The sequence below is a fragment of the Rattus rattus genome, chromosome 14, assembly GCF_011064425.1.
Source record: "Rattus rattus isolate New Zealand chromosome 14, Rrattus_CSIRO_v1, whole genome shotgun sequence".
NCBI lineage: Eukaryota > Metazoa > Chordata > Mammalia > Rodentia > Muridae > Rattus > Rattus rattus.
Genome location: NC_046167.1, coordinates 30374897 through 30386279, shown reverse-complemented (window position 1 = coordinate 30386279; position 11383 = coordinate 30374897).

Sequence of the window (11383 nt, the reverse complement as noted above, 5' to 3'; positions counted from 1 at the left end):
TTCTTTCTTGATTGCTTCTATTTCCATTTTTAATTCCTTCAACTGTTTGATTGTGTTTTCCTGGAATTCTTTCAGGGATTTTTGTGACTCCTCTCTATGGGCTTCTACTTGTTTATTTATGTTTTCCTGGAATTCTTTTAGGGATTTTTGCGATTCCTCTCTGTAGGCTTCTACTTGTTCTCTAAGGGAGTTCTTCACGTCTTTCTTGAAGTCCTCCAGCATCATGATCAAATATGATTTTGAAACTAGATCTTGCTTTTCTGGTGTGTTTGGATATTCCGTGTTTGCTTTGGTGGGAGAATTGGGCTCAGATGATGCCATGTAGTCTTGGTTTCTGTTGCTTGGGTTCCTGTGCTTGCCTCTCGCCATCAGATTATCTCTAGTGTTACTTTGTTCTGCTATTTATGACAGTGGCTAGACTGTCCTATAAGCCTGTGTGTCAGGAGTGCTGTATACCTGTTTCTCTGTTTTCTTTCAGCCAGTTATGGGGACAGAGTGTTCTGCTTTTGGGCGTGTAGTTTTTCCTATCTACAGGTCTTCAGCTGTCTTGTGGGTCAGCCCGAGTTCACTAGGCAGGTGGTTTGCAGCAGTGCTGGTCTTACCTGTATCTGAGGCTCTGCTTGCTCGTGGGGTGCTGCCTAGCTCTCCTACCAAGCAACCAGGAAGATTCAGCCGCCTTTTCCACAGAGCTCTGTGCACCTAGAAGTGCTTTCACATCAACAGAGATAGGCCTCTAAACAGAATTCCATGCCGCTTTTATGAGAATACTCACTTGAAATTCTTTTTTGTGACCTCTATCGCTTCCTTACCTGCAGCCACAGTCTTTCTCCACTCATTTGCTGTTTGATTATAACTGTGTGGGCTTTACACCACCATAGTCTAAAACCCAAACCAAGGAAATTGAGTTGCATGACTTGTTACAACAGCATGGAAGGCGCATCAAAGGAATCTACTTCTGTGAGGAGACATGTCATTCTCTCTCTCTCTCTCTCTCTCTCTCTCTCTCTCTCTCTCTCTCTCTCTCTCTCTGAAAAGTTAATCTAGTTGGGCCTGTCAAATACCTGGCCAAGGGACCACAAATAAGAAAGGTTGATTCTTCTAACGCCATGCTGAGGAGATGGAACAAATAATTATCCCTGTAATGAAACAATTTACAGCTTTCATAGTCTGGGGGCTAATCTTAATCTCTAGCAAAATTGTCCTCAAGAACTTTCTAAGTCTGTTCTTAAATTATTCGATTAATAAGACAAGGGACCCTGTAAGGGAACCTCAACTTCCCTAGTAACATGTGGTACCACAGATAAGACTCCCCCAAAGTGTCAGTAACTCTCTAGACAGAAAAGACACTGTCAATTATGGGTAAAGTCTGGTAATTAAGAATGAAGTTCACCATGACTGGATAGCCTCTGAGTTCAGTGCAGAATGGAGACTCCCTTCATTGAGGCGTTTCCTCTGACCTTGTCTGGGGAATTCTAAGGCCCCACACATGCCTCTACCTGAGGAATGTCATGTAGCCTTAGTTAGATTACAGGAACAAGTTTCTCCTGATAAGAACCTGCTGGGCTAGCATCTGAGATTCCTGAAAGACTTCCACATGCTAATGAGGCATTTTGGCACCCTCGGGCAATGATCTTGGCTCACTCTGGATGTTCCTACCCTCAGTCCACCAAAATTTTATAAGCCTTAAATTACCCAAAGTAAAGCTGATCTGACTCCCTGCAGTGGTCCCAATGTGAATTATTCACTGAACTTAGTCATGGGACTTCCGAACCACCACCACCACCACCACCACCACCATCACCACCATCACCACCACCATCACCACCACCACCACCACCTCCACCACCACCACCACCACCACCACCACCACCATCACCACCATCACCACCATCACCACAACCACCACTCTGTTCATTGTCTCTGCTCCCATTGCTCTCATGGATGGTATTAGCTGATGATCTGCAAGAGCAGGGAGAACCACAGCCAGTGAGTGTAAATGATTTACAACCTGATTTCTCACTATTCTCCCCTCCATCATTTGAATTGCTTACTTTCGTGCATGGCCATCTAGCAATAAAACAAGAACGTCTCTCCACGTGCTAACATAATGCACTTGATTTTGAGCCTTGAGTAGTCTTTAAAGTAGCTCAATTATTGCCTGAAATAAGGTCCACTGTTAATTTTGACAGGTTGAAATCAGTATTCTTTCCAGGCATATTTCAAATGCCACCACTTCAACACTTTCCATTGCCAGAGGTGCATTTTGTAGTCAAAGGCTCCAGAGAGCCCGGTCATGGCTGGGAATGAGATCTTGGCAAGGAGCCAGCAGTGCCCCACCCTGAGAACACCAGGGCTGGCTTTGGCTACTGGCTGGGTCTTGGGATGCCTCTGGGATGTCACAGTTCCCTCTGGACCAAATCAAACTGCCTGAGACTGATCTGCAGTCTAATACTCTTGCTCCTTTGGGAGTTACGATAAGAAGTCTTGGGGAATTGTTTCCCACTACTTTACTCTGATAGTCCCAACCCTTCATGGACAGAGCTATGTCTGGCTTTATTACTGAGTGGGTGAAAACAGATGGGTTAATGCATAGCCCAGATCTTCCCCTTTCAAGTAGAGCTGTCTGAAGAGAGTAGGCATTGCACACTGTCCCTGTGGGTGTCTCACAAGAGTAGGTTGCCAAATAAGGAGGTTCATGATGGTTAGCATTGCCTAGGAGGGGGAAGATTAAATTCTCAGGGCCTGTTGTTCAGTATTTACAAGCCAACTCTCATATAGGTAAAAGCACATTCTCTAATATTATGTTAATTCTTAGCTTAATATTAGCTTCTCTGACTCGGTCCTTTGAAGCAGAACCTAGTGGTTAGACTATAGAATCCCCAGCTGCAGTCTCTTGGTCTCCACCCTCCACCCTGTAGTAGGTACACCAGGATTACAGACTCAAGCAACAAACTTGGGATTGAATGAGTTCTAGAGGTTGGAACTCAGGTCCCTGTTTTTGTGGGAACCATTTTATATAGTGAGATTTTATTTATTTATTTTATTGTCAAAATAGTCTTTGGAATTGACTCCCTCAAGTGACCATGATTCAAAATTCTATTGTGTCATAAAAAAAACCAAGAAAACAAATTCACTTCATAAACTTAATAAAAAAGAACATCCTTATCCTGTTGTGGTGGGCACACACCTGTAGCCCCTGCATGGGGGGAGTTAGAGGCAGGATGATCTAGAGTTTGAGGTCAGCCTGAACTAGACAGTGGGACTGTGTCTCAAAGCAACACCAACAAAACCTTCTAATGCTGGAGATACGAGCTGAGTCAGCCCATGTCCAACTTTTGTTTAGACTTCATGCTGGACACAGTATTTGGGTGAAGAATATTTTAGTTTCTGTTTAGAGGAGGCAACACAGCAGTGTACAAGCTGGACTCTGCCTCACTGAACTGTTAAAGTTGGGAAGGAATGGGAAGTCAGGCAACATGCAAACAAGAAAATAAGTGTGCCCTAGTATGCTAGTCTGTAGGCTCCGTGGCAGGAAATAAATAGAGCAGGGGTGACTGAGCATAGTTGTAAGGGCAGATAGTGCTGACACAACCTGGCCAGAGAAGTGGGAATGGTAAGGTGACATTTAGGCAGAACTGGAGGGAGGAGAGGAAGTGAGCCATGTGAAAATTCTGAGAAGGAACATTCTAGACACAGTGAGCAACCAACATGATGACCTCTAAAATAGCGTGAGCTTCCTGTGTCTGAAGACCACAAAGAACAAGTGGGGGAGATAGGAGTGTGTCAGTCACCCAGAGAAAGTGGGGATGAGATGCACAAAAACCTCGTAAATGAGTCACAACCTGACACGCTCCTTAGCTGATCAATTCATCCACTATTCTTCTTTCTTATAGCACCTCGTATGTTCAGTGTAGTCAATACTTGTATGCAATGTGTAACCATCAGAGCAATAAGGATTTGCATCTCTCTATGCTCATCATATATTGGGAATATTCTTCCTTCTAAAGATCCTGAATTATAAATTATTATAACTGACAGTAAACTAGGGTGTTGAGGGTAGCAGGTTCTAATGTCTCCTGTCTAACCATCTTATTCTCTCTCCTTATCTCTGTCCTTCCCTAGTGATCTTGACGCCACTTCTTTCTTCTATGAGATTAGCTTTCTTCTTCCTACAAAGAGACACAAAGCACAGAGCACACTATTTGTCTCCCTGTGCCTGAGGTATTTGTCATCAGAGATATGAATAAGAAAATGAAGTATACATACACAATAGAATGTTCTGTAGCCAAGTCAAGAATGAACTACCATTGGCAACAACATATGTGGGATGGACTGACTTTCGAAAAGATCACTTCAGTTGGTTGTTGTGTCTCAGAAAGTGAGAGTTGGGATGAGGGTGTATGTCAGACAAACACAGGAGCTTACTGTAGTCCAGGGAGACGTGTGTGTGGTTGCTGTGGAAGGGCCGACACTGTCACATTCCAGAAAGGTTGTGAAAGGAAGAACAACGAGGGTTCAGGTGTGTAAGGCCTGGACTTTTAGAAAAGTAGTTGCTACTTAGTGAGAATGGCAAAAGGGACAGGGAATCATCGAAAGGGTGTATCTTAAGGAGGTAGGTGCCGGGAACTGAAGCCAGCAAGAGAAGTCAACAGACAGCTGGATATTTGAGTCTGGAATTCAAGATGGACCACTGAGTGACCACCTGCATTGAGCAGTTACACAGAAAGCAGCACATGTCTTGACACTAGTCTTTTCTGCCAAGAAGGTCTTTACTAGTCAGTGGGAACTCCTTCACCTACGAACTTGTGAGCCCCTGAAGGAAAAGATGTTGCCTTGTGCCTAGTTTCCTAACACATAGGATGTACCATGATGTCTATGAGACAATCTTACCAGAGAGAGAGAAACACAGACAGAGACAGAGACAAAGACAGAGACAGAGACAGACAGACAAATGGGGGTGGACCAACACATTCAGTTTTGCATCCACTGGACTGATGTATATAAGTTCAGGGAGGGAAGTTTGGGCTTATAGTTTCAGTTCAGGGACAGCTAGCACCATTGCTTTGATCTGAGGAGAGGCAAGCATCATAGCAGAGGATGCATGCTTAGAGCAGGACTCTTCATCTCATAGTGGCAGCCACTCCTTGGGAGGAAGTAGCAGCCAGGAAACAGAGCCTAGTTACAGGGAGAGCCTGGGACAGTAATCACCTTCAAAAGCGTGCCCCTGGTGAGCTATTTCCTTCAGTTACATCCCTGCTTACAACAGCCCACTAAGCCATGACTGTGTAAATGAACTAATTCATTCATGAAGTTCAGGTAAGAATGTAATGTTAGAATCTAGCCTCTGCTCAGGCCACAACCTTCCCCTTTCACAGATATTGAGACACCGTCTGTGGGTCCCTAGCTAGTGGACAACAGTCAGTATTTCTCACCTGGGGACTGAGTCAACATCAAAGGGCCTACTTCCTGCCTGGAAATCAGAGAACCTGGCTGTGGGCTCTTGCTGTGAACCTCCCCTATTCTCAAAATGGATATGCAGCTCCTTCAACTTGTGGGCTCCAAGTCTCTTTAGAGACTCCACCACACTGTTACTCATATTGTCTGCCTGCCATCTGTCCTCTGGACAGTCCTGCCATCTGGACTCTGGGGTCTTAACCTTCCTGAGAACCACCCCCCTATACTATCACCCCCTCTGTCCAACCATGGCATCAATTGATAACTCTTGTAACAGATTCCTTATTTTTAGGTAATCCAGCTCAGTGTCTCTTTAAACCACCAGCACTATTCAAAATCTAATCTCATGATTGAAACATCTTTCAATGATGAGATGGAGAAGGTGGGGACCAAACCTTCAATGCTTGAGCTTTCCAAGGAGATAATTTAGATCTAAATTGTGATATATTCCAATAAATAATGAATATAATCATCCAACATAGCCAGATATTTAATTGTTAAATATGAGAAAAATAAACATTTTACCAAGCCTAGCATATTTTTTCTATACATTATTTTTTTCAAATTTCAAAAATTGCATTGTAATTTGAATAACAAACTCTCAAAAAAGAGTCAGTAGGGACACTTGTGTGCTGAAAGGAATGTGCACCCAATGGCATACTGTATTCAGATGCATTTTTATTTTTTTTTTCAGATGCATTTTTAAATAGATAGGTTTTTATAAAGTCATACTATATTTTAAACAGAAACATTGTAAGAGACAAAAATTATAATTTAAGAAATTATCTCTACCCTCGGGAGACTTTACAATCTAATTGACCAAGTCAAATTAATTTAACCGAAACCATAGCACACAGTGCATGCCTCAGTGTGCTTCTGTCTGTCCTCCACTCGCACCCCAACCCTGCCAGGGTCTTACATCATTGTACTGATATCTAAAGCAGAGGAAATGAGAGGAAAGAATTCCCTAGAAGAAAAACTAGAATAGAGTCTCTCTGTAGAGAGCAGCCACCCAGCTTGTAGTGAGGAGGTCTTGCTCAGTTTCTTTGCTCAGGGCAAGCTGGACCGCTTCTGTTTCACTTCTTTGCAGTTTATGAAGTTCCTGGCCGTCTGTGTCTACACTGAGTTTTCCTGGCACCTGGGTTGGTCTAAGCTCCATGAGTCAAGCTTCTATTGCCTATCTCTGGTCCTCCGGGCTCCATCTCCTCATACATTCCAGGTGATCAAGTCCATAGTTAGGATCTTAGACATTAATCCCAAATTTTATGATCGTTGTCTTTAGGACCTAAGAATTGTTTAAAATTGTAGAACTGGTGACTCAAGTTGTAAAAGTGCTTCTCATGGCCTCTAACCATCTTCCTCAGGATGAGCCTGCCAGAGAGCTGAGCTTTCTCTAATCTCTCACAAGCAGCTTCAGGGGAATTATCTGTAGGGATTCCATCCAAATAACGTCTGGAAAAGAAATGTACACTGACCTTTTTGTTGTTGCTCTTGGTGGGGTCGTTTTTGACAAAGACTGTCGGAACTCACAGAACAGCTGAGAGCAGAGAGAGGCCCTGAATCCCCCCACCTACCTGAGCCTCCGCAGTGCTGGGCTTAAGGATGTGTGCCCCTATGCCCAGCTTTCAGGTATAGCTTTCTTATTGTCCTGATGAATTTAGTACTAAGAATATACAGTAATATTTAACGGTTCCTTTGCTTAGATGTCTAAATATTTGCTCCGTATTAGTATGAACCAAATGTTCTTGCTTTTAAAAAAACGTATATAGGACCAAAGAGTTAGCTCAGTGAAAGAGTGCTTGCTACACAGCACAAGGTCCTCAGTCCAGTGACCAGAATCCATTTAAGAAACTGGGTGTGAAAATACCCAAGTTAATAAAGATGAAAAAAAAAAGAAGAAGAAGAAGAAACTGAGTATGATCCAGCATACTCCTGTGGTCCCAGTGCTGGGGGCAGAGTATCAAACAGGATGTGCCTTCCCCAGGGTCTAAGGTAGTGTTAGAATAGGATATTCTATGTCCTCCTCTGACCTCCAAGCATGTGCATGCACACATGTGTACATACTATATACACATATACACATGTCTATACACATAAATACATTCACACACATGTATACACACATATGGATAGTACATACACATATACCATATATATACCATAATGCCTACATAACACAATACATACATGCATATATCACACATATGCAACACACATGTACACATATACATGGGCATGTCACTATATATATATGTCAAAAATGTACACACATGTGCATATATAATGTACACATAAACATGTGACATACATACACATATATTATCACATATGACCACATATGTTCACACATAAATGATATTACATAATCATTTTATATCATAAGCATATTATATAATCATATAATAAGCCTCTCAAACACAACCCTCAGGTCTCTGAAGAGTGACTTTGGATTACAAAGTCTGTTACTTTGTGGAGGGCTGAGTAGAGGGACATCCGGGAGCTCACTTTCAAATGGCTCGCTTCCCCTTTATATCACTTATACCTTCATGGCTGCGTCAGCAGCTTCTGCCATCTGATGTACTCGGCTCTCTAGTGCTCTGTTTAGACAGGAGGAAGAGAAGATAGATTTTTGTAGAAAACACAAATTGTAAGAGATAAGCCCCTTGAAAGACGTTTTCCTTCCCCCATTCCCTGGCTGCCTGAGGGCTGGCAGATAGGCATCAGGGACTGTATGTTTTGGTGTATGTTCAGAGATAAGGGCCACTCTGCCATGGAGCAGGAATGAGTGGAATTCAATCATTGTATGTATTACTGGGGTTTCAGTTTATTAAATTTCCAGAATGTTCTCTCAGTCATATTAAATGTGAGCTATTTTTTCCCTTGAAGCTTTCTGATTGTTACCCATTCCACAAATTCCCCTGTGACCTTTCTTAATTGTTTCCCAGGCTTGGTCTTTTTTATTAAAAAAAAAATTCACTGCCTACATTTTTGCAGCAAGTTTTGGGGTTCAGCATTAGCTCCTAGTCAACATTCTTAAAAACTTTTATAAAGTGATTACTTATTTTTGTACAAATTATTGCACAATTTTGGGGGTTTAAGAACCCCACCAACATATTACACTAACCTAGAAATAAGATTGAGTTGGGCAAACTAGGCTAATTTAAATTTGTCTTCAACTCCTGTCTCCTGGTTCCCAGGCCTCTAACAATGGGGGAAATACAAATGTTTATTTTTAAAGCTTTGGAATGATTTAGTTGGCTTTCTTTAACATTACTTTCTCCCTCTTCTGAACTTGCAGCATCAGATAAGAGAACATTAATAAGAACATTAGAAAGCCCAACTCCATGATTTTATATACTTTGCTAGAAGCCAGTGAGAGCTCACATCTCTTGAGAGGAGTACTTAAATCATCACTCTGCTCAGTTTCTCATTCCTAGAAGTTCTCATGGCACGGCAAGACCGAAACCTGTACTGACTGCTATGCAGGTCCAAGGAATGCTGCAGGACTTGGGTCATTAAGACATGACTTCGTGGTTGGAACTAGAAAATATCATCCTGAGTGTGGTAGCCCATTCACAAAAACCACACATGGTAGCACTCACTGATAAGTGGATATTAGCCCTAAAGCTCTAATCACCCAAGATACAATCCATAGACCGAATGATGCTCAAGAAGAAGGATGACCAAAGTGCAGATGTTTCAGTCCTTCTTAAAAGGGGGAACAAAAATATTCATTGGAGGGGATACGGAGGCAAAGTTTGGAACAGAGTTAGAAGGAATGGCCATTCAGAGCCTGCCTCACCTGGGGATCTAGTCCAAATACATACAGCCAACAACCCAGACAATATTGCTGATGCCAAGAAGTGCATGCTGACAGGAGCCTGATATAGCTGTCTGCTGAGAGGCTCTGCTAGAGTATGACAAATATAGAGGCAGATGCTCATAGCCAACCACTGAACTGAGAATGGGGTCCCCACTGAAGGAGTTAGAGAAAGGATTGAAGGAGCTGAAGGTGTTTGCAACCCCATACAAACAACAATACCAACTAACCAGAGCTTCCAGGAATTAAACCACCTACACGTGGACAAACCCATGACTCCAACTGCATATGTAGCAAAGGATGGGCTTGTTGGGCACCAATGGGAGGAGAAACCCTTGGTTCTGCCAAGGCTGGACACCCCCAGTGTAAGGGAATGTCAGGATGGGGAGGCATGAAGGGGTGGGTGGATGGGTGGGGGAACACCCTCATAGAAGAAGGGGAAGTGTGAATGGAATAGGAGATTTATAGGGAAACTAGGAAAGGGGATAACATTTAAAATGTAAATAAAAAATAGCCAATAAAAAAAGAGAAAGTCTTAAGAATCAGGAATGGGGATGGGGCGGGGTTTTTCTGGTGTCTGCACTCAGGGAGCAAGTTCAATGCAGGGTCAAATAAAAAATTAAATCTTCACCCATCGGACTAATTTTAAATGGCTTCCCATGTTTTTCTGCCATTTCTAGGCACAAGAGCTCGGTGAATACATGAAGATAATTCTTCGAAGCAACATAAGGATTTGTGACTGTCTTGAAGTTTCTGTCTGAAAATCACCTAAGCATTCCAATGTAATTAGAGATGCCCCTCCAGCTCCTTCCTTCTGAGAACAACCCATACTGCTGTTTCTTCCAGAAAACATTTTAGGCAGGTTTCAGTAAAGTATACATAAACAAAGAAACTGTTAAAATAGAAAATCCAAAAGCATATAAAAGGGGAGGTTTAAAATAGTTACTGTAACTGCACATTAAATGTAATTCCGAGCTTCCTGGCCATGCAGGGAAAGAGGAGAAACACTGAGTTACATTGTTTTTACTGGGAAAGGAAAGGAACATGCTTTGTGTGTCTAATGTGTCCTGTCTCATGAGCCCATACAGGTTTCATAGAAAAGCTAGAGAGGGGCTTCCTGGAGCTTTTTTCATATGGACACAAAATTTAGAAGCACAATAGTAAAAGTAACCCCAGAAAAACAAAACAACGAACATGTTGCTGACAAACATGCTGACCTGAGAGCAGGGAAACCAGGAGGTGAGGAAAACTGAAAAGAGGGTCTCCCGGCACCAGGAAGCACATGGTGTGGATTTCCCACCAGATACAGTATCTCTAATGCTGATTCTTACATGTACTGGCTCTCATTTGCTTGGAATAATAATAAAAAGTAGTGACAAATAACAATGCCTCTCATGTTCTGAATGGTGTGTTTTAGAAATTCAGAGAAGACTGGAAACTTATTAAGCGAAGGTGTACATAAGGCATGCAGAGCTGGAGAGGTGCGTCAGTGGATCAAAGGGCTCGCCTTCAAAGTATGGGAGCCTGAGTTTGAGTATCCACTCGTCACACAAAAGCTAGATGTGAGCATCTGTAACCCCGGTCTCCTACGGGAAGCTAGGAGGCAGAAACGGGAGAATTTGCAGAAGCTTGGTGGCCAGCCAGCCTGTGAATAAACAGACAGAGCAACAAGGAAGCTGCCTCAGACATGGAGATCACTGAGGACCAATACCTGAGATAGCGCGCTCTCTGTCTCTCTCTCTGTCTCTGTCTCTGTCTCTGTCTCTGTCTCTCTCTCTCTCTCTCCCTCTCTCTCTCTCTCTCTCACACACACACACACACACACACACACACACTTTCTCTCACATATACATGTTTTCTTTCTCTCACACATTCATACATGTATTCTTTCTTTCACATACACATACGTTCTCTCTCACACACACACACACAGACACACACACACACACACACACACACACACACACACACACACACACACACACACACAGAGACAGAGAGAGAGAGAGAGAGAGAGAGAGAGAGAGAGAGAGAGAGAGTTAATTCCTGGATGTCCTTTACTGTGGAAATAATTCTTTTCTGTATTATTGTAGTTTCATGGCTGGAACC